Raw genomic sequence first — 24,895 nt, forward strand, 5'->3', positions numbered from 1 at the left:
AACCATAGTTATTTAGCCAGACTGCAAGGCCTAAGCTCAGTGAAGTTACTTCAGCGAAGGACAGAGATAAAGGGGGGACACAGAAGATGATAGAGAGAGACAGGGACTGCTGTAAGGGGAAGTCAACCTGACCTTGGAATTCTTTCTGATAAAAAGGAACTAGTGGTAAAAGTCACACAAAACCCATAAAAATGAATATGTATGAACCTATTGTGAAACTCTATGCATATGTATTTGAGAGAGAGATAAAAAGAGACCTGAAGTTCTCAGAGGCACGCATGCCTTTTTTGAGGGGAGCAATCTCCACATGCATCCAGCGCTGTAATAAACATACCAAGCTTTTCAACTTCTACAAAGTTGTGGCGTTTTTTCTTTTCTATGCAAAACATTATGGCGAGCCAAGCCAGGAGTTCCCTGTGCCCACAGGGGCAGGGGGGATAGACTGGCCTCCAAGGCACGCCCTAGGATTTTTTTCCTGGTGGGGCTCCACTGGTCTCAACTTCCCTCCTGCGAGGACAGACAAGGACCTGCTGGCGGCGGAGGAAGATATGGTATGTACTGAGGGGCCCCCGGGGGGAAAAGAGACCTAGGGAGTAAATCACTCAGAGACGTCTGGGTCCAGCTGATGGAGCAGCTGTAGTAGAGACGGGGGTTCATCGTTCTGATAGGGCAGACGGCTAGCGACCCTGGGGGTGGGTCGAGTGGACCTCTATGTGCGTGTGTATGTGTGGTGTTCGGACACTGTATCGGGGGTTCATTGTCGGATAGAGCAGCCGCTAGCGACCCTAGGGGTGGGTCGGATGAACCGGTGTATGTTTGTGTGTGTGTGTGTGTGTGTGTGTGTGTGTGTGTTTGTGTCACTGAATGATTAATGCATTGTGTGGTCAGTGCACTGTGTTTCTAATCGTGCAAGTGTATAAGTGTATGGTGTATACAAGAGACTAGATCTACAGGACTCTAATGTGCGGAGGGGATGAGTACTACCCGTGTTTGAAGCAGCCAAGTGAGGCCTGAGGCGCCGGCTGCAGCAGGCTGTGGGGGCAGGGAGAGAAGTGCCCTGTGGAGAAGCGGAACGTCAGTGACGGTATTTATTGTGTTTAAATGTAGTGATTTGTGTAAATTTGGTACATTTTAACCGTGAGTACGAGCTCAGAGAGTTCCTTTGCCCTGGATGTTTGGACTTGCTCTCTAGATGTGTGTGGTTATTTTGATTTTGTCCAGGAAAAACTGATGTGAGTAAATACTGAATTATGGTATACTGTGTTGTGTTCAGGGAAATGGGCGCATATGCCCTTTCCCAGTAATTTTGTGTGGTGATTTTCTTCCACTGCATTGTGGTAATTTGATTCTCAGATTGTATAGTGGTGTTTGTGGAGATTTTAAGATTTTGTTTGCAACAAGAGTAGCATTTTACACAGAAGAACTATGGTATGGTGATTTATTATTAACTATGTGTTATGGTTTAGGCCTGGCAAAGCCAGAGCCCCCATGAGTATACCTTCTACCTGATATCCGCTGTGAGATGTGAGCAGGAATAAGCAAAGCAGGCTCCTGCTTAAACATAAAGAAAAGTTTATTAACTAAACTACACACAATTACTAAACTACACACACAAAAAAAAAAAAAAAAAAAACACAAGGAGAATGAAAGCTACACAGAAACACTTCCCCCTCCTCCTCCAGATCCCAGTACAATTCATTTCCCAAAATTATCCACACTCGATCTGGCACCACCCTTTAGAAAATCAAATCTTCAGCTTATGAAGAGTAGACAGAGTCCTTCCTTGTACCACGGACTTCTTATCACAATTAGCACCGCCTGGAGTCCTGCTATCTTGTGACATCTCCTTTCCATGCCAAGGTGCTCTCACCACCAGGCATGGGATGAGGCAGAGGCCTGCTTTCAGGGTGGACCGTTTTAAGGATGCCTCGTCTCGTTCCAAGCAGAGCACAGTCTCATCTCTGGGACCTTTGTCCCCCCTCCCATTTCTTCTATACCCCCTGGGGCCGAGGGATCTCAACACCAAACTCTCCTGGCTCCGAGCCTCTGCTTCCCCCTGCAATGCAGCCTCTGTATCACCAGGAAACAGTCCATGGATCTACAACGAAAGAGTCCAGCAAAGTTGTCACTCCATCTTCCCCCATTCCTTCAACATCTCTCTTTCTCTTTGCCAGACCCCCTTACTGGCCTGTTTCTTCCTTCATCTTCCACTCTTATCCCTTTCCTAGGAAAGGTAATGTTCAGTGAAGTTCTCACTATCCACAAGAGTTAAAAGCTCTCCCAGGTGGCTGGGCTGCTCACAGCCCCCCCCCCCCCCCCCCCTTCTCCTCCCAGCCGTGCTGCCAGCACATGATATCAAGTTTCAAGATAACAGTTCCAGCACAGGCTGCATTCTCTTCGTTTCCAAAAAAGGGGGGGGGGTAAACAGGTCGCTCAATGCTCCCCCACCCTTCCACCGAATCCGGGCCTACCGTAGATGGGCCACGTGGCTTTCCCCTCCCCCAGCCCAGCCAGCAACTGGGCCAGGGGAGGGAGGCCCAACCCTTCACACTGGAAATCCCAAGAGGGCTCTGAAGGACAAGAGCACTGCTTTTAACTCCTTGGGTTTATAGTCTCAAGAGGCGGATACAATACCCCACTGGTCAAACCAGGTGCTCATCTTAAAATCCGAACACCCATTGGTAACCACAGCAAAAACAACATATCCCAGATGTCCCATTTCCGGTCAAGCCACGACACTATGATAAAGCGAATTAAAGGAATTCCAAGAATTCTCCCCCCCACACAGCAATTCAAGCCTTGGCTCTAGTGAATTTGAGATAAAGGTGGGGGGGGTACATGTGTCTGTGTCTGTGGGCATATCAGAGTTTCAGCTGTGACAAGTACAGCCTTTTAGCAAGGCAGTAAAACCAGTGTAAGTAGACACAGCCCTTAATTAGATTGCGCAAGAAGAGAACTAGAAAAGATTGATATTTTGTAAAACAGAGTTTAGATAGAAGAGATGAATGAGTTTATGAGACTTCAGCTGGTACAATAGTAGGTCTGGACTAGGAACGGCCTGCTGTAGGGATTTAGAGTTCTCTGTAATAAGCAGAATAGCCTGCCTTTGCAGGCAATTCCTCAGAGCCTTTGGTGCATCAAGAGGCTGGCACGCTGTGTTAAGTATTATTGCAGTGCAGAGTTTGTGAGAAACGCTGGTATTGCTGTTCTAATAAGAGTCAGGGCACATGCCCCGAGTGTAAATTAAAGGTTTCTGATCAAGCTGATTCAGAACCTAAGATCTTAAGGCTCGTGTATGGGAAATCACACCTGATACTTGCCACCTGGAGCTGTGTGTGTGTAGGAGGAAGACTGAGAAACTACTCTGAAGGTCTGTGAAAAGAGGTTTGGGTGGAAGCGAGATAGGGCAAGGAGAAAGAGATAATGAGAACTGACCAGAGCAAAGAGGTTCCTAAATTAGCCCCTTTTAGGAGGGGCTCAATGGGAGAAGGCTGCCAGTAGGAGCAGCTCAGGAAATAAAAAGACTTACACTACTTCATTGCAGTTAGTACTGTTTTAAAATAGGAAGATAAATGGAATGGGGTTTTTGTATGCTGAAATGTCTTTTTGTTTTAAGAAACCACCCAGAATGGCAAAGAGACTGTGAGATCAGACCGCCCTCTGGTCTTTGCCCTTGAAAAGGAAAACAAGGCAAAGAGAAAGCAAATCAAACGTGTTGTTCAGCATGCAGCATAAGATAGCAACATATGAAGTCAAGCAAAGATTATCATGGTGAAACGCAAAGCGATTACAGTTCGCAAAATGAGTACATATGATTTGTTAAAGGCGCCTCCCAAGGTAAGGGAGGAAGGCTAAAGATGACCTCCCCAAAAGGGAAGAAGACTTAGGCCCCAAAAGTATACCCACTCAAACCCATTCCCCTCCTGGCAGTTCAATTTCATCCAGAAACATGATGTAACAGACCCCTATGTGAGAGGCAGTGAGATCAGAAGAAAGAAAAGGGTAGAATTTTAGTCGACACAAGGGCCATTTATTCAGTTTTAAAAAAAGCTTTAGTACCTGTGAAGAATGTTTATGTTGTAGTGTGGGGAACAACTGAACAACTGGCCAGTCTGAGAAGACATACTTTTGCAAACCTTTAAAGTAACATGTGTACTATGTGTACTTTGAAGCTTTTGTACAATTCGCTCAATTTGCTAAACATTCTCAAATGAGAAAAGTTACTCTGGAGGCAAATGATATAAAGATGTTAGGCTTAACATTAACAGACACTGAAATTAAAAAAGACATTAGTAAGGAGATATTAGAATAAGTAAATAAGTGTTTTCGAGGGTATGGGCCTCTGCTGTACCAGGGAGAGTGAAAAATGTCCCCACATAGTAACCAAGCTAAAGGAAGGAACACAACCAGTGCGAATTGTGCAGTATCCTCAAAAGGAAGATGGGGAAGGAATCAGCCCAATAACTGATAGTACTGGATTGAGGGCTGTCAATAAGATAACACAGAATTTATACCCTGTGGTAGCAAATCCATAGACTTTACTAACTTGTTTAACACCTGAGCTAACCTGGTTCACTGTTTTAGGCCTAAGACATGCCTTCTTTTGCTTCCCTATCCACGAAGTCAGCCAGAAAATTTTTGCATTCAAACACAGTTCACATAACCCATGTGCCTGAAGGCTTCAAAAATTCCTCACTCCGATTGGAGAACAGCTTGCAAAGACCCAGAGTCCCGGGAAGCTCCACAAGCAGAAAGGAGGCTGTTGCAGTACATGGACGATCTTCTAGTAGCCACTCGGACGAGGGAAGCCTGGACAGTAAGCCTTTTGAATTTCCTAGGACTCCAAGGATAGAGAGTCTCAAAGAAAAGGCACAGGTAGTGAAACTGAAAGTAATCTACCTGGGGTAAGAAGTGAGTGCTGAGCAGCAGACTTTAAGGCAGGGAAGCCGTATGCCAAACCTTGAAACCCCAGACAACGAAGGAACTCCGAACCTTCTTAGGTATGGCAGGGTAGTGCCAGCTGTGAGTTTATAACTATGGACTGCTCGTCAGACCCCTCTATGCTCTTATTGCCAATGAAAACAGAGATCTCCAGTGGAAAAAGATGCCACACGGGCATTTAACAAGCTAAAGAGTGCCCTCATGTCAGCTCCAGCTTTGAAACTTCCAGATGTAACCAATCTTTCTATTTTTCCATGCAAGGAATTGCCCTGGGAATATTGGCTCAGTACTTGGGTCCATACTGAAAGGCAGTTGCTTACTTCTCTAAGCAACTAGATGCAACAGCCAAAGGATGGCCAGGTTGCCTCAGAGCTGTAGCAGCAGTCGTGCTGAATACTCAAGAGGCACCCAAGTCTACCCTAGGAAAAAATTGACTGTGCTAGTGTCCCACACAGTGTCCCCAGTACTGGAAGTAAAGGGTGGCCACTGGCTTTCACCACAGAGGTTTCTGAAATACCAGGCCATCATGGTAGAGCAAGATGATGTAGAGATCGTGGTGACTAATATTGTCAACCCAGCTTCTTTTCTCAGTGGAATCAAGGAGAAGCAGTACACCATGATTGCCTGGAGACCATTGAAGCTACCTACTCCAGCCGCCCAGACTTAAAGGACACTCCTTTAGACAATGCAGAGACCTGGTTCACTGACAGGAGCAGCTACATTGCCAATGGAAAGCGACATGCAAAGTACACAGTGACTACCTGCAGAGAAGTAATAGAGTCTGGACCCTTACCAACAGGTACCTCTGCACAGAAGGCTGAGATAAATGCATTGACCCATGCCTTAGAAACAGCAAAAGACATTCAGAGTTGTGCATGCACATAGAGCCATCTGGAAGGACAGGGGACTGCTGACCTCACAGGCAAAGAAGAGACAATCCAGCTGCTGGAAGCAGTTCAGCTACCTGAAAAAGCATATTAAGGCATGCCAGAGAATGAGCTTAAAATTGGAGGAAAGAAATGAGCTGGCGGATGGAGAGGCAAAGAAAGCAGCAAAGGGTGAGGTACAGATTTTCCTCGAAGGTAAGCCATAATACAATAATACTAATCAAAAGAGACATACAACTGCAAGGGGTGGGCTACCCTTGAAAGGGAGCTAGTCAGCCCTTCCCTTTTTCGTGGTTACTAGCGAAGGAAGAGCACTAGAAAACACACTAGGGCCTAACTACTTAAAAGCTTTTTATAGAGTGTGGCTCCTTTCCCAAAATGACCAAGGCTGCCAGTGATACAGAGTGCATTGAAATGAAGTGTTGACTTTGAAGCAGTAATTTCCACAGGCTTTCTAGAACATACATCTGATTGAAAGAATCGTTGTCAGAAATTTATATGCCACTATCACTCAGGTAAGCCGAGAATGTTATCTTTGCCTCCAGACTAACCCCAAAATACCCCCTGGCCAAAACTCGGTCAGACTGGGAGAGGCCATGGGCCTGTACAGCAGTGGCAAATTGACTTTTCAGAACTCCCAAGGAAAGGAGGGTATCAGTATTTACTGGTATTGATAGATACATTTTCAGGGTGGCCAGAAACATTCCCCACCAGAACTGTCAAAGCTCAAGAGGTGACCAGATTATTTTTACAAGAAATAATACCATGCTTCAGAGTTCCAGCCACGATATCCTCAGATAAAGAATCACATTTCATTTCCAAAGCAGTGCAACAGATTAGTGGCCACCTGGGCATAGATTAAGTACATCACACTCCATACCCCCCCAATCAAGTAGCCAGGTAGAGAAGATGAATCATTTGATTAAGCAGCAAATCATAAGACTGGGGCAGGAAGTTAATCTACCCTAGCCCAAGCTCTTCCACTAGCAGTATTGCAAATTCGAACAAAACCTTGAGCTAAAGGAATGCTGAATCCTTTTGGAATGCCTTATAGAAGACCATATACAATACAAAGGGAATGTCCAGAATGTCTACCTACATGGTGGCTTTAAGCAAACAGCTCAGAGAAATTGAGAAACGTGGCTGGAACTCAGAGCAGGGAGTTAGATAGCCTGGGGATGATGTATATGTTAAGTCTCTTACAGAGAAGACTTCCGAACCACAGTGGGAGTGACCACTGCAAGTACTTCTCACCACCTTCACTGCAATCAAAATCAAGGAGCAGAATGCCTGGATCCATCACTCTGGAGTGAAGAAAGCCCTAGAAGTCCCTTTGAGAGTGACACCAGAAGACAGTGAACTGAGACTAAAACTTACTCGGGCAAAATGAATATATTGTGGTCGGGGGTAGTTCATACTTTAGTTTACAGAATTGTTTTGTATGTAATTATAACTGAAGTTTCAGAACTAAAGAGTACCTCTATCCAAAGCAATGCTGAATGGCCTTGATCCCTGGCATTTAATCAGTATACTGGATGCATGAGAGAACTTCCTGAGATAAAAGATGTAAATGTATCTACTGTAGTAATCCACGGGAATCAGATGTATGAGAAGCAAGAATGTCAGGAATGAGAACTGTGGGCACTTCAAGAAATCAGAGGAGAAGAAATCAAAGTAAGGTGCCAGGTCATCAGTAAGACGGCTTATGAGAGACCAGATGCAGTTAGTGTCTCAGCCTCCCCTGGTGTATATGAACACCAGGAAGTTTGTAGTAGCCTAAGTGAATCAGACTGTTGGTGTAGTTTCACCTTGATACAGCCTGTAGAAGTGACCTGCCTTTGAGCTCGAGTTGCTATCAGACTTTCATTAAAATTCAAAGTAGACACTGCAGTTTTTACAACAGCAGGGCCTTATATAACACACACTATGACTCAGATAGTTCAGACTCAACCCAAACTTGAACCTGAAGTGTATGAAATAGGCCTCTACATAGTAAAGAATGTGAGTGAACAACAACTATTATTCAATCCAGAATGGTCTCTCAAACGTGTGGAGTTGATGATGCAAATTAACATCTCAAAAATCCAACCAGTCTGCTCCTCCTTCCTAAAAACATCCTTTGAAGGTTAGACAACATAGTTAAAAAGACAAGTATATCTCAAGAGCAGAATAAGGAATGATCTGAGATATTAGGGACAGGATTAGGAGTTTTAAATGGAATTGATTCAGAAATACTGGTGAATATGCTGGCCACTGCAGCAGGTGGCCTAACAAAATTGAAGCAGCCTTTACAGTCATCTCTATTGGTATTAGGAACTAGCCAGTGGCAGATTTCAAAAATACTGCCAAAGTAAGGAAGTACGAAAAGGCCAGGGACCAAAACTACAAGTTAATAGTAGAAGCACTTAGTACAGTTCAAGATAATGCGTCATTAGCTTTCAGTTGTATACAAGCACAGTTATAGATGCAAGCAACAGCAGCTCTGATCATACAGGAATAGGGTGAAGGTAATTTTCCAGCTGAAATTCATAAAATTGTTTGGGATAATGCAATTGATTTTGAAAGGAAGTTTCAGTCCTGGTGGACTATGGTGAATTTCACCTATGATCCTGCTTCTAATGTGGCCACTGCCTTTGTGCTTACCATACGTAATGCCACTGTTTACGTTATCCACCCCATCATTGCACTAAAAGTAAATCATGAAAAAACAATACACTTCAGAACATAGAGTGTGGGCCTGAAAGATGAATGAAAAGTGGCAAACAGTAAACTTAGAATCCTGCATTACTAGAGAACAGATGAGATTCATTTGTGAAAGCAATATTATTAATGCCCAGGATGTGTGTTTAGACACTGAACAGAGTATTTGTCACTTCGAAGTTCTTCCAGTCACTGACCAGAAAACTGTGCTCGTATATACTGGAAAAGAGTGTGTATGCCAGAGATCTACCTGTGCTGCTGTAAAAATTGATAGCAATGATGTTTTGTCTAGTAGAAATCATTCTAATTTCTGTATTTGTAATTTTGTTAAGATTATCGGGTGTGATTTTTCGTACTCGGCACCAGTGACATCCCACCAGCTGGTTAAAACCAATTACACAATGTAACACAGATTATCACCTACCCCTATTGGGATGGACCTTACATTAGTACAACAATTAATTAAGCACCAAGACCTACTGGAAATCTTGAAAGAAATCCAAGAAAGTGGAAAGAAAACCTCAATTACTGTCCAACATGATTCCAAAGAAATAACTAGAATTCTGCCAAGAATTGAACAAAATGCAGATCATCACTGGTGGGATGTGGTCTTTAGGTGGTCACCAACTGCAAATGTAATCTTTAGTAAGTTGTGTCATCCTACTGTAGTTTTGTTAATATTAGTTAGAATAAGTTTAAGATTATCCATTATCAAACGTACATGGTAAAGCACTGAAGTACACTTGTTGTCATAGGAATTTGTATGAAGTAAAAGAATTTACTTCCTCCTTTTAGGAAAAGGGGGAATGAAGCAAAGTGAAAATTTTCCAGGATAGAAATCCATTTTAATTTAGGTGAAATGTACATTTTTGAGTTGAGTCTGTGGTTAGAAACCATAGTTATTTAGCCAGACTGCAAGGCCTAAGCTCAGTGAATTACTTCAGCAAAGGACAGAGATAAAGAGGGGGACACAGAAGATGATAGAGAGAGACAGGGACTGCTGTAAGGGCAAGTCAACCTGACCTCGGAATTCTTTCTGATAAAAAGGAACTAGTGGTAAAAGTCACACAAAACCCATAAAAATGAATATGTATGAGCCTATTGTGAAACTGTATGCATATGTATTTGAGAGAGAGATAAAAAGACCTGAAGTTCTCAGAGGTACGCATGCCTTTTCTGAGGAGAGCAATCTCCGCATGTGTCCAGCGCAGTAATAAACATACCAAGCTTTACAACTTTTACAAAGTTGTGGCGTTTTTTCTTTTCTCCGCAAAACACCTGTTACAAGCTTTCTGTACTTTTGCAAACTTGCAAAATAAGCTATATGTTGCTATTGAGTCAGAAATAACACAGACTCCAAGAAGGCTGGTTTGCACAGCAGTAGGTTTAATACGAAAATCTCTCTTTTTATGGACTATTCCAATACATTTCACCTGATTGGCTAATTAACAAAAACACCTTTCTTATAAACAATCCTTGAGAAAAACAGAAAAACAGAGAGTAGGAAAACACCACCTGAAGATTGTTTATAATAACAAGCTATCATCATTTCTTTACAACTCCCTGAAAGTCTCACAAGTCTGCCGTGAGAAAACTTATCTGGTTTTCTCGCTCTCTGACAAGGCTGTCTCATCCACAGGTCCCCCATTTTTTTTAAAGGAGTAGGCGATGTTTGTAATCCTCTGTGGGGCCCCTTGCAGGAAGGAGAACAAACACAGCTCCAGAGGTTCCTCTAGCAGTTGCTAGTTTTCAATGAGAACCTCAATCGGATGCGGATTTAAAATGGTCAGAGATCAGATCTTGTGATTCCCTCTTACAAGAAATGCACTATCAATCTTAAAATCATTTATTTATTCTAATACAATCTCAATACTAAGTCTAATAATATAATAACAACTTATCATTAATTTGTTCAAAGAACTGACAGTCTTAGCCTGTCAACAGTCCTTTTTCAGAAGCAAAGAAAGGATGGAATGTTCACTCCCCAGTAGTGGAGGGGCCATTTGATTGATGGTCGTCATCTTGATCATCATTCAGAGGTTGCCTGTTGGCCACATTCTGTTTTTGGTGTCACAAGTCAGGGCGGACACACCTCACAGGTACGCATCGTACTCCAATATCTGTGGAAATGCATGCATACCCATGGCCCCAAACGATAAGGTCACACAGGCCCTCCCACTTATTAGTGGCTAGGTCCCGTATCCCAAGCTTTGCTCGAGGGAGGTGTGTCTCACCTGAAGAATGCAACGAGAGAAAATTATTTAGAATGACGGGATTCTCTATTCTCAGTGGCACTGTAAGATGGTTGATTGGGTTTCTCCAGGCATCCCTCCCCCCCTTTATTTTTTTTTTTTTTGTTTGCATATTGAAGGCACCATGAAGGCAAACTTTGGTTTGTCACCTTGTCACCAGGATGCAAAGGAATTGTGTAAAGCAATCCTTTAAATCAACAATCAAGATCTCCCATCCCACAAGGATCATGGTGGGTGAGGGCATACCAGGCTGCAATGCCCTCATGCTTTTCATCACCGCATTAATTTTCTGGAGGTCCTGTAACAACCTTCATTTCCCAGATTTTTTCTTTATCACAAAGATGGGAGTATTCCAGGGACTAGTAGAAGGCTTAATGTCCCTGTTGATGAAGGGCGATGAATTTCTTCTGTCAGGGGCCACTGATGAACCCAAATGGGTTTGTCCACCAGCTACCATAAAGGCAGCGTAGGATATCTTTCACCCTTCAATGCAGTGGCCTCAGTTAAAATCCATCCCAATTCGCACTCCCCAGGCAGCCAATACATCCCGCCCCCAGAGATTGATCGGAGATGGAATGACATAGGGTCGAACTGCAGCTGTCTGCCCATTCGTGTTACTGATCAGCACGAAGTGTTGGCTCACCAAGTTAAATGCCGCACCCCCCACCCCTATGACGGGTGACCCCACGGGGGCCAAAGGCCATGTGTAGGAGGCCGCACAGAGAGGGAGATGACTGTCATATCCGCCCCTCTGTCGATCAAAACTTGAAACTCGATCATTGATGGGCGGGCACTATTGAAGTGAAGGGAGACGACCATCCAATTGATGAGCATCGACTCCGATTTATTGATCAAACCAGTCATCTTTTATAATAGTGTTAATTAACTTCATGCATATTGCAAAATCTGAGCTCACGATAGGTTACAGAGAAAACTCTGACCCCTCCTTTTGTTTTACAATACCTGTGGTTTGTTTATTGAGAACAGGACCAGCGTTCTCACTGTGATATGAAAAGTTCTCAAAACCTTCATATCTGTTCCCAGAGCAGCTATCTGTTCCCAGAGAGCCCAAGGACAGAATGTTTTGCCTGTTATGGGAAGACTGTCTGAGAATCTTATTGTTTATAAAGTGGTGCTTGAGAGCCTAATTATTTACAGAATCAAGCCTGGGAAATTCTGCTTACAGCTACCTTTTACTTTTCCCTCAGCTGTATACCTTCATGGCCTCTTTCTTTAAGCCATGCTTGAACCAGACTCTCCACACTTCCCCCTTCTTTTTCTTTTTGAGAAAGGAGGTTAGTTTGCCAAGTTTTCTCTATCGTCCTACCAACCATCTTTTGGATACAACTAGAAAAACAAGGTAAAATAAGTAAAAGCACTAAAAGTACACCTAATATCACTATAGCATATATCACAAGGTTTCTTAACCATGGTCCCAATCCTAAACTTTTAAGCCACTCATCAATTCCCAATCCTTCTTCTTCTTTAGGATTGTTAAGCCCTTGCTGTAGCTCTTTTATCTTAGCATGAATAGATACAGAATGATCAGATAAATTCATGCAACACATCCCCTCAAACTCTTCACACCCATGACCTTGTGCTAGAAGCAGAAAATCTATGGCAGCTCTATTTTGTAAAACAGCTTGATTAAAACTTTGTACATCTGTAGTTAACATATCTAATATCTGTGACGTTTTATTTAATTCACCCTTAGCCCAGCACCCTATTTGTTTTGCTAAGTTCATTGCTTTGTTTGCAGCACCTCCTGGTAGGATAGTTGAAACCATCACTTTTTTCAGTTTACCCCAGAACCATGGATCTCCTATTTGACTACAGTCTAAGTTATGTAAGCTGCGCCTCTGCCTGCTTGTATTATGACTTAGTTGCATTAACAAAGATATATTGGGGTGGAATAATGATAACTTGCCTAAATAACAAGGTCCACCCTGCAGCTGGGCTGGTATGCCATTCCAGGCTCTATCTCCGCAAATTAGAAATATCCCTGTGGGCAATTTCTTAGGTGTCATGATACCAGAGCCTTTACATTGGTTATAAAGTTGCTTGGACACTATGTCCGGGCTTAGAGATGAATCCAGAGTAGCCCATGTCTGCCTATGCTGATTCACCTTTTGAAGATTAATGGAATCAAAGCTGAACCACCCACCGTTGGAAGTGCTGGTCATACTAGCGTTTGCACTTCCAAAAAGATCTAACTCCTCAGGAGGGGAATGCAAAGGAGTATTAAGTGATTGAATTAGCAGGCATTGGCGGTAGCCATCACTCTGACTGGCAGTATACACTCTTTGTAAGGGCAATTTAATATTCATCATATTGCACATGCATAAAGTGCGGTTATTAATAAAATTGCAAAATTCTTGAGGAGACCATACTGGAAGTCCTACTAAACACGTTCGAAATGGATTAGTAACTCCTCCAAGGCTGAGACAAAGCGATGATTGGTTAATCTGTCTAGCAAGTGTTATCCATACATTATCTCTAGGTTGATTAAAGTGTGTTACCCTTAATTCTTCAGCCACCACTACACCAAGCAATATAACAAAAGCGAACCTCATTTTTCTGTTCTTACTTTTACCTTCTTTTTCTTATCAGTTTTTAACCTTACTGTTCCCGATACCTGAAGACCACACCTTTGTAACCTTCTAATGCAGTGATCTAATGCCTGATTGGGATCTCCTCTTATAGGCCCTACAACGGAATGTTGTGTTAAGGGTACCAGTTTTCTACACCTTGCAGAGGCTATATATGATGCACTTTGAGCTTGAACTCTTTTCAAAATACACTGTACCTCCCACCGATAGTAGGCCAAGATTTTCTGTTTGTGAGATTCATAAAGATCTAAAGCTGAGGCAGTGTTTAGCCCTGTCTGATTCCATAGTGCCCACTCCCAATTATGCTCCCATGTATGTCTATAGTTACAGGTGCTACACCACAAATCCAAAAGCGATGACTGTTCCACCCAAAAGGTCCTATCACAACCCCCACAACACAGTGCAACCCAGGCAGCACAATTCGGACTGTGGCATTCAAGGCAGTTCTCTTTTGCCAGTCCTCTTATGTGGAAAGATGATAATGATTCGACAATGTCAATCAGTTCCCTGGCCGTCCAGTAATGGCGTGTTACGGCCCTGTCGATCGCTTTCGAGTGTCCCTTCAGTTGTAGCAGTAGTGGTCGTAGGATCAGGGGCAACTTCTTCTCCAGATGGTCCTTGTCCTCTTCCGTGAGTTGGTCCACCAATCGCTGCATCAAGAACAGGTTTAGTCCACTTGGCAGATACCCACAATGCTCCTGTAGGGGTGGAAATACAAAGATATCCCCTCCCCCGGAACAGGACCTTAGCAGGATCCTTCCATAACCCTGTCTTGGGATCTCAGTATTTTACCCATACTTCCTTTTTTTGCTCACCAATCTCTTGTGGCTTATAGTGCAGTTCTGCTGGGGGTTGCTCTACATCTCCGAATACACACAAATGATTAATCACAAATAGACTTTTTAATAATCTTGCCTGGGGGTCAGTTACTTCCTCATGCTTGGCTAAATACTTTTTCAAGGTACCATGTGCCCTTTCGATGATAGCCTGCCCTGTTGGGGAATTTGGGATACCTGTAACATGTTCAATCCCCCAACTTCTTAAGAATCTCCCTATCCTTTGACTAATATAGGCAGAACCATTATTCGTTTTAATTCTTTTTGGTGTACCCATCACTGCAAAGCAACTGTACAAATGCCTTTCCACGTGTATAGCTTTTTCTCCTGACTGAGCTGTTGCCCATATATATTTGCTATAAGTATCGATAGACACATGTACGTATTTCAGCCTGCCAAAACTAGGGACGTGTGTAACGTCCATTTGCCATAATTTGTTTGTTTGCAGGCCTCGTGGGTTTACTCCTAGGCCTAAACCACTACCCCCATTAGGGTGACTACAAGTCGGGCAAGCCCTCACAATGGCTTTTGCTTCTGTAAGTGTTATCTTAAATTCTCTACTTAAGCCTTTTGCATTTTGGTGAAACATTGAGTGGGCTTCTCGTGCCAATTGGTGACTTGACAGAGGTGTGCTTTGGGTAATGGTGACCAATCTATCTGCCCTATCATTCCCTTCTCCTAAACCAACATCCCATTTGTGACTTCTAATATGAATTACACTATAAGCATGTTCCCTGGATCTTGTAGCTCTCTTTAACTGCAATAATAGTTCATATAGTCTTTGATTTTGCGTCTCTTTTATGGAAGCGTCTTCAATTCTTGCTACAACTCCTGCTACATACAGAGAGTCTGTAACAACATTCAAAGGTTCCTTAAGCTGTGCCATTGCCCATACCACTGCCAACAGTTCCATGGTTTGTAAACTATCCACTGCTTCCGCTTCCAGAATGTGATGTTTCCATACTCCCTTTTCTTGCCAGGTTATTGCAGCAGTTCTTGATTTCCTGCCAGCATCTGTAAATGCAGTAATGGCACCTGATATAGAGGAATTCTCTCGCTTTGGACGAGTTATCCAGTCCCAGTCCCTTACCCATTGAATCAAAGCTGGTCGAAGCTGATGTGTTTCAATGGGGCAACATGCACCTAAGAGAGCTTCCTGCAAATCTTCCTTATTAGTCAAATACCAGTCCAAGGTATCCTTTTTCATTGGTATCTTGATGGCAGCTGGTTCTGCCCCAGCCACCTGCAACATCCTTTCTCTGCCCTTCTTTATCAGATCCGCTAACATTTCAATTTTTTGAAAAAGAGTCTTAGTTTGTTGCAGCGGAGGGGAGATCCATTCTAATATCCGTGTTTCCCCCGTTTCTTGTTTGCATTGTGTAAGTGCTCCCAAAAGATATTGTGGGCCATTCCAAATGGTCAAATCTATGGGTAGGTCTGGATCCCTTCGATAAACATGCCCATGTGTAACACAGTCCACAAATTGCTGAATGACCCGCTGTTGTTTGTCAGTAATACACACTGGATAAGTAGGGTCAGTTCCTTTTAACAGTGGGCGCAACTCATCGAGCAGTTCATTAGGTATTCCCACCATTGGTTTTAACCACTGTAAGTCACCCAAGAATTTTTGAGCATCATTTAAAGTGGTCATTTTTGTTTTTAATTGCAATTTTTGAGGTTTGACGGTTTGTTCTGTCATGGACCATCCCAGGTATTTCTAGGGAGCAGTTGTTTGGATCTTCTCAGGAGCTACTACTAGAGAGTATTGTGCCAGTGTGGTTCTTATTTTCTGGACTTGTTGTTGTGTGAAAGGCATAGGTTGAGCAAATAATACATAATCCATATAATGATATATCACTGTATTAGGCCATTGTTTCCTAAGTGGCTGCAATGCTGCATTGACATAAAGCTGACACAAGGTGGGGCTGTTGAGCATGCCCTGCGGAAGAACGGTCCACTCAAATCTCTGATCAGGTGCTTCTTTGTTGATCGCAGGTAATGTGAAAGCAAACCGTCGCATATCCTGTGGATGGAGGGCGATAGTAAAAAAGCAATCCTTTAGGTCAATAATCAGCAGAGGCCAATCCATTGGAATCATGGCCAGGTTAGGTAATCCAGGTTGTAATGAGCCCATAGGTTCCATCTGATCATTAACAGCACGCAAATCGTGGAGCAACCTGTATTTTCCAGACTTCTTCATAATTACAAAAATTGGAGTATTCCAGGGGCTGGTGGATAAGCGCAAGTGTCCTTGTTGAAATTGTTCTGAGACGAGCTGATGTGTATGTTGAAGACTTTCCCCTTTCAAAGGCCATTGCTTAACCCATACCGGGGTGTCAACAATCCAGGTAATGGGAATTGGGAAAGTCCAAGCAATGGCTTTTACTCCAAAGGGTGTTCATTAGTCAAGACCACCCCTAGCTGCGCCATAATGTCCCGCCCTATAAGGCATTGAACAGTAGGTGGTAGCTGGACCACTGAAAAAATTGCTGTGAGCTGTTTCCCGTCTATGTGAACTTGGAGGGGAGGCGAACGGCTAGCCAGGGTAAATCCTCCGACCCCGGATACTGCAGTGGCTACTGTCTGCAAAGGCCAGTGTTGAGGCCAGTAGCTAGGACTAATGATGATGGAATCTGCTCCAGTATCCAGTAGGCCTGAAAATGACCTTTTTTGTCCTTTGAACTCTACTTCTACCTTTTTCTTGGGTCTCTCAGCAAGGTTTAGAGTCAACAAAGTAAGGCCTCCCGTAGAGCCAAAAGCACTTTCTCCCCTCTCTTGACCTTTTATGGATTGTATTCCCTTAGTCATTTGCTCAAGTGGTACCAACTGAGCAATCCTTTGTCCCTTATTAATTTGAAGAGGAGGAAAAGGGGTGTATGCCATCACCATAATCTCTCCTGTGTAATCCGCGTCAATAACACCAGGCAAAACAAACAGTCCCAACATAGATGCAGATGATCTTCCAAAGAGCAGAGCACCCACCGCTTTATCCTGTATGATAATAGGTCCTTGGACCCCTGTCGGGATTTTTTGCGGGTGCGGAGTCATCAATGTCACATCTACTGTGGCTGCCAGGTCCATGCCGGGGCTCCCTGCTGTGGCGGGTTGGAGGGTCCCTGCTGCGGAGGGTTGGAGGCAGGAGGGGGTGCTGTTGTTGCTGCAGCGGCGATTTGTGTCTGGGCAGGGCCACTGCTGGGATGCGCGCTCCTGAGGAAGTTTCCCGACTTCCGTCTACAAGCGCCCGTATTATGAGTGTCCAAACGGCATTTCTGGCACCAGACTCCTACAGCCTGGCATTCCCGGCACATGTGGCCCATGTCTCCGCATCGGTAGCATTTCATGCGACCCCCTCTATTTGCTGTTGCCAATGCAGCTGACTCTTGGAGAGGTGAAAGAGCGGCTAACACCTGACTCTGAGAGGACTTTGCCTGTTCTTGCAAGCCTATTCCTAACTGTTTGATCGCATCTACCACAAAAGCCTGCTGTCCGGTAGGTATGAGAGCCATCCTCTCTAATGCCTCCTCTATAGTCCAATTGGCACCTAGGGTATTAAGTACGCTCTTAGTAGCAGAATTACAATTTTGAAGAGCGCACTGCTTGAGTAGGGCTCCACGCATGTAGTCAGGTACCCCAGCTCTCTCAATTGCAGCAGCAGCTTTATCAATAAAAGAGCCAAATGCTTCCTCTCTGCCTTGTTTGATTCCCATATATACAGGTATCCCCCTTGGTTCCTTTACCCTTTCTATAGCAAGTCTAACCAACCTCATAGCCTCCCGGCACTTCTCCTGGCCCAGTAGAGCTTGTGCCTCAGTAAGAAGAAAAGGTCCCAGGCCCATAAGCTCATTAACAGTAATGCCATAGAGAGGGTCACCCGGCTGCCTCTGAACTGCCACACACTCGTTAACAAGCGCTTGCCAATGAGCATTAAACAGCAATTGCTGATGTTGGGTAAAAATCAATTTGGCTAATCCACGACAATCATTAATGAGAAGGATGCTAGTGTCAAAAATATAATCGAGCATTTGTTTGGCTGGTTCGCTTTTAACTCCAAACTGACTAACAGTAGCTCATAATTGAGACAACAATTTCCAATCAATAGCAGTGATTGTTGCCTGGATGCCCCCCCCGTCCTGAGGATTGAAGATAACCGGACAAGCCAGCTCACTAGCCACACTTATAAGCTCTTGATCTCCCTTTTCCATTGCATCTTTGGCTAAGGCAGCCCACGCATCTCGTCTTTCCCTCGCAATAGCCGCCGCTAGGTCGTTTTCTGCCCCAGGGATCGACTGATTGCTTTTCGGGAACGGAGTATGCGTTTTTGGCCATGGCTGCTGCGATACAGCAGATACGGGAGACTCAGAAGTGCTCTGTGTAGCCTGCGGCGAGGCGGGCAATAAGGCACCCTGCGCAGCTTGGCTCGTTAAGGGGGGCGGCGAAGCGGGTAATAAAGCCGTCTGTGTAGCCTGGCTTGTAGCCTGGCTTGCAGCCTGGCTTGTAGCCTGGCTTGCAGCTTGGCTTGTCGAGGGGGATGGTGAGGCAGGTAATAAAACCGTCCTCATTGCGGGGCCGAGAGGAGTTCCCGACTCCTTATCAAATTCCCTATCTTGGTCGTAATTTTTATTACGGTCATGAGCAGCAGTAGCCTGGTGAGCAGCCTTTTTTTCAGCCTGAAACTGCAATAGTTCATTATTAATGACACGCCATAATTTACCCAACTTCTTCGCAGTTTTATCATCCTCTAAAGTAGCCTGCCATAATATATCACCAAATTTACGCCATTCCGACAGCTCGTGAACCGTGTGGGGGTTTACAAAAATCCCCCTTTCCAAACCATGAGCCAAAAGTCCCGGTAATTCTTTCTGTAAATCTATCCCCTTAATCTGCCTTTTCTGCAAGAAAGCAATAAAAAGATCATATGCGGCTTGCCTTTCCATACCTATAAATCGTAAGCGCGCTTTGCAGCTCCTCAAGGTCTCGGCCACACGTTTCGGCCAGGCTCGTCTTTACGATCACCCAGAGCACGGCGTGTCTCGGCGTCTTTTTCTCCGCTTTTTTTCTTTTGCGCTTCTGCTGTCCCGGCTGCTACTTTGAACTTCGAAACCCGACTTGTTCTTCACTTCCCGTGGTGTCGCAGTATCACGTTGGGGTCACCATATATTGAAGTGAAGGGAGACGACCATCCAATTGATGAGCATCGACTCCGATTTATTGATCAAACCAGTCATCTTTTATAATAGTGTTAATTAACTTCATGCATATTGCAAAATCCGAGCTCACGATAGGTTACAGAGAAAACTCTAACCCCTCCTTTTGTTTTACAATACCTGTGGTTTGTTTATTGAGAACAGGACCAGCGTTCTCACTGTGATATGAAAAGTTCTCAAAACCTTCATATCTGTTCCCAGAGAGCCCAAGGACAGAATGTTTTGCCTGTTATGGGAAGACTGTCTGAGAATCTTATTGTTTATAAAGTGGTGCTTGAGAGCCTAATTATTTACAGAATCAAGCCTGGGAAATGCTGCTTTACAGCTACCTTTTACTTTTCCCTCAGCTGTATACCTTCATGGCCTCTTTCTTTAAGCCATGCTTGAACCAGACTCTCCACAGGGCACCCAGTAGGGTCAGGGTACACACCATCTGGGGTCGCTGAGCAGAAATGTCCGCAGACCAAAGGGCTTATGGCAGTCCCGTGGATCCAAAGCCACCACTCCCACAAGTCTACTGGTCAGTCTTGGTCACACATGACTAAAAAAGCACAAGTTGAGCAATCCGAGTCCCTGCCAGAATAGTGATGTGGGGGAGGGCATGGAAATTGTGGCACAAATCTGACCTGAAAAGTCAGAGTCAATGACTCCTGGGTAAACAAAAATTCCTTGGTTGGTGACATCAGATTTTCCCACAAGCAGCGTGCCCAGTCCTTGTCCCAAAGTTCTGAACACGTCCAAAGGAACTTTATGTTCACAACAGGATTCTAAGATGACTGCATTGGTGGTACATACATCCATGCTGGTGGAGCTGTGGGTGATGTCTCCAAGCTGGCTGGGCAGATGTGAGCCGGTGCCATGCTCTGAGGAATCACTTGTGTCAGGGCGCCATTCCCCTGTGTGCTCATCATTCTGTTTCCCGGGCCTACCAAAGTCTGGCCATTGGCATGAAATTTAGCCCTGCATTGCTCTGAACAATGACCTTCCCATTGGCATCTAGAGCACAAGAAGGTGGCACCCGACCCTGTTGGTTTGGGTGTTCCTTGCTTTCTCTTGCCCTTATTTTTGCTCTTCTTCTCTTGTCCACCCCCTAAGAGTATCTGGCCTGGCTGTAAAGCAACCGCCAGAGCAGAAACCCTGTGGTCTACAGAACCTGTCTTGGCACATGCATTGGCCATGTCTGCTAGCGTTGGGTCACCTGGAAGAGCATCTATGATCTTCTGGCACTCACCGTTTGAGTTGACTCGAGCTAACTGCTTGCATAAAATCCACCTTAAGGTATCATCCTCAACCTGTTTATCCAGTGCAGCTGCAAGATTCTCAGCAACTGGCAAAAAGGCTCACCAGCTCCTTGAATTATCATTGTAAACTGTGGCCTGGGAGAGGCCGTCTCAATAGTTTGCAACCGTGCATTAAATCCTACCCTTTGACACTGCTCAAGAACGGCAGAGTCCCAGGTAGCCTGAAAACCAGGATTGGAAAAGGCCTGCTCTCCGAGGAGAGCGTCCACCCCCACACCATACCTAGGGTCTTTCCAAGGCAGAAGCCTGTTGCTTGCTGCAACCTTTTCAGCAGCCTGCCTCCAGCTGTCCAAAAAAATCTCATATTGCACAGGCTGGAACAGTGCCTGAGCAATATGTTTAATATCAAAGGGAGCAAGCAGGTCCGAGTTTATCATTCAGAGAGCCTGCATAACTTGCACGGAGCCAAGGCCATATTTTGCAACCTTCTCTTGTAAATCCTGGATCACTCTCCAGGCAATCACATCATGCCTGTTGGAGTGTCCTGAATTTGGGACAGGTTTATACACAGGAAAAGCTTGCACCTCACCTCGTGGCAGAACATGGTCCTCCTTAACCACCTGTGTCTCCCCCACAGATGCCAGATAAGCTGTCTGACTGACATCTGTGGCCCCTTCCCCCAGAGCAAGTGTGGTGGCAGCTGTACACCACAGCCTTTCCATCCTGTCCAACAGGACCCCATCCCCAGCTTCTGAAGCTCGTATCTTAACTATGTCCCAAAGGCTGCAAGGGTTCTTGGGGCGCACCGTCACCCGACAAGACAATGATTCCGCCTGTCCGTGCTGGCATTCCACCACCCAGGCACGCCCCTGCCAGGGAGCTGGCCCCTGGTATTCATCCCTGTCCCTGTCCTCATCCAGGGATGAGGAGGACAGCCTGCAGGCAGCAGGGAGTGGTGGGTTGGCCAAAGGCTCTGAAGTCGAATGACTGACTGCGGACCGGGAAGCCGAAGGGCCGGTTGCAAGCCCAAATGCACAGGGGCCAGCTGCCGGCCGTGCTGCAGCTGGGGCCCCAGCCGCAGATGGCGCAGCTGGAGGCATCGTGGCGGGCGGGGCGGCCACGGACGGTGACACTACTGCCACCACCGCAGGCTGCAATGGCGAAGGTGTAAAAGACATTAAGTCAACCAAGTCAGCTGCCATGCCGGGAGGAGGAGGCAGTTGCTCTGCAACCAAAGATGGGGAAGCATAAGGAGACACAGCTCCTGCTGTGTGATTTACCGTTCGGAGAGATGGCGCTGATGCAGCGGTCATGATCGCTGTCGTCCACGCAGGTGCCATGGAAAAGGAGGGGGAAGCCAGCCAGGGGTGTAACGTCGGCTGGAACAGACACCCGCCAGAGGGCATTGACGATGGGCGTGGCCGGTACAGCTGCACAGGCTTCGTGGCTGACGACAAGGAAGCTGATGGAGTGATCAGTGTTGTCATGGCGACCGCCGAGGGTGGAGCTGACTCCTCCCTCACCCTCGATGTGGGGATGGGGATCTTGAGCCAGGAACTGCAGGTCCTGCCAGCCATGAAAGAGTCAGTCCCCAGCGTGCAGGGTGTGAAAAATGCATGTATTTTATGATTGGCTTTTCGCAAATATTAAAATGAATATTATATGTGTTGTGTTAGAAAATAATGCTGTATTGATTCTTTTAAGTACTGTGTTAAATATAGTTTTAAGTTATAAAAAATGTTAAAATAGAAACAATGCTATGTAAGATACTTTATTTTAAAATAAAGGACTTGCAGTGAGATAGCAGCCACAGGACACCTAAATCTTACAGAGAAGAAGAATTTATGGCCCTCTGATCAGAAGAAACAAACTTCTCCCCGTCTTGAAGGCGCTGTTAATATTCACAGGAAGAAGTTGACGATGACCAGACGGAATCCTGTATTTGAATGGAATTTATGCATCATGTATGAGGTGTAGGAATATGCAACAGGCTATTGCTTTTGAGGGTTAATCCTTTGTTAACGGGTGTCTTTTTCAGGCTCGTGATACCCAGAAAAAGGTACCTGGACGTCTGTAACACTTTGTTTTTATTGTCCTAATTCAATTTGTCCAAATTGTTATTACTCTAATTGTGTTACTATTTTTTTAACCATTTTATCACTATTACATTTTTAAAAATTTTAAAAACAAGCAATTGGCATTTTTCACCATTTGGTAGCAGAGGATGGTTAACACCTCTCTGCCGATGCTTTAGGAGAGTCAGGGTGAGGAAGGCATGCCCTGCCTTCTTTAGCAGCCTCACTCTGTCTCCCCTGGGGTGACCGACAGAAGCAGGTTACGATCTGTGGACAAAAGGAGGCAATAAAACAAAGAGAAGGGAAAAAGGCTCCCTACAACCCTGGTAATTTCCCCCCTAAGACTAGTAGTGCGCAGAAAGAACCTGAGAAGGAAAAGGGATTGGTATTTCTCGGGAGGAGCAAGTACAGGGAGATGAATGTGTGTGAATGAGAGGCGGGCTGGTTGTCCCAGACCTGCTACCTGAGTGCGGGGTCTCCCATGCTGCATTTCTGACTTTCCGCAAGGAAAGCAGCCAGTAAAGAGACGAAGTGAGTGTTAAGAGAGTGAAAGAATCCCCCGGGGTAACTGGGACTGGGTCTCAGGGAGGGGTTGGACCCCTCGGAGGTAGGGAGCAAGGTTTCCTAGCCCAATCCACTAGGAAACGGGACAGGAGGGGCCCCTAAAAAAAAAACCTGCTGTGTTGAGGGATTTATATTCCAAGAGCATCCAAGAGCAGGGTTGAGCAGAATTCTGTCAGAGTGAGGATATGCCCGAGAACACTCAGGGTGGGACAACACAGCTTGATTGGGGGATGAAAATTTTGCCCAACAGCATCCAGGGTTGGACCACACAGCTAGATTGAGGGAAAAATTTTTGCCCAACAGGATCCAGGGTTGAACAACACAGCCAGACTGAGGGATAAAAAAATGCCCAAGAACATCCAGGATTGGACAACACAGCAAAACAAATTAAATGCCCAAGAGCATCTGTAGTTGTACCACACCGCTGGGTTGAGGGACAGAAAATGCCCAAGAGCATCTGGGATTGAACAACACAGCTGGATTGAGGGAAAAATACCCAAGAGCATCTGGGGTTGGACAACACGGCAGGATTGAGGGAAAATACCCGAGAGCATCGGGGGTTGGACTACACGGCAGGATTGAGGGAAAAATTGCCCAAGAGCATCTGGGGTTGGATAACACAGCTGGGTTGAGGGACATCCAATAGCACCGGGACTGGCCAGTAACACCTAAACTTGTAATAGGTGATGTGAAAGTAAAAGGTACCTTATTGTTGTTTTGTTGTGTGTGTGAGAGTGAGTCACACACAAAGTCAGACTCAACTTCCCGGGCGGGTGGGAAGGGGGAGGCAGTGGAAAGAGAGTGAGTGACCTGCACAGCAGGCTATTGTTCCCAGGTAGGTGGGGACTTCTGGGCCGAAGAGAGTGAGTGACCTGCAAACCAAACTAGTGTTCCCTGGGCGTGTGAGGGGGCCATAGCTGAAGAGTGTGAAAGACACGCAGACAGCCTCACAGGTGAACGGGCACCGGAGGCAACTAGAGTCAGGGCCTTTCTAGGGGGCCTGGTGACACTGAGACCTGGAGGTCATCCCCAAGGCGAAAGGGGGGAGCCACAGGGACCTGTGATTTTCTGGCAATAACGATCCACTTTGTGTCTTGAGGGTGTGAAAGAATGTGTAAAGGTGAATGAGAAATAAAAGTGAGTGAATGTAGAGGAATGAAAGTATGAGTAATGTGGATTGTGCATTTTAAGCCTTACTGTATCTCCTTGGAGGGAAATGTATCGTATTGAAAAGCAGTATGAGAAAAAGGGTTTTTTTGGGTGTAAGTAGTTGAAAGAAAAGTGGTATTTAAGTTGTTAGTAAAAAGTGAAAAACAGAAGCAGGGGACAAATAGATAAAACATTGAAAAATGAGACAGAAATCCAGTAAGGTGGATACAGGAAAGAAAAGCAAAAAATTATCAACAGAAATACCCCAAGATAGCCCTTTGGGAGTTATGTTAGCAAACAGAAATACAACTCCTTGCAAAATACAGGGTATGCAGAAGTTGATGAGAATAGAACTTGCAAACTTGTGAATTACATACTTTAAAAAGAGCATTAGAATATTTAACACAAAAGAAAGGAGTTATATATTGATTCAAGGT

Source organism: Melospiza melodia, chromosome W (assembly GCF_035770615.1).
Source record: "Melospiza melodia melodia isolate bMelMel2 chromosome W, bMelMel2.pri, whole genome shotgun sequence".
Classification (NCBI taxonomy): Eukaryota; Metazoa; Chordata; class Aves; order Passeriformes; family Passerellidae; genus Melospiza; species Melospiza melodia.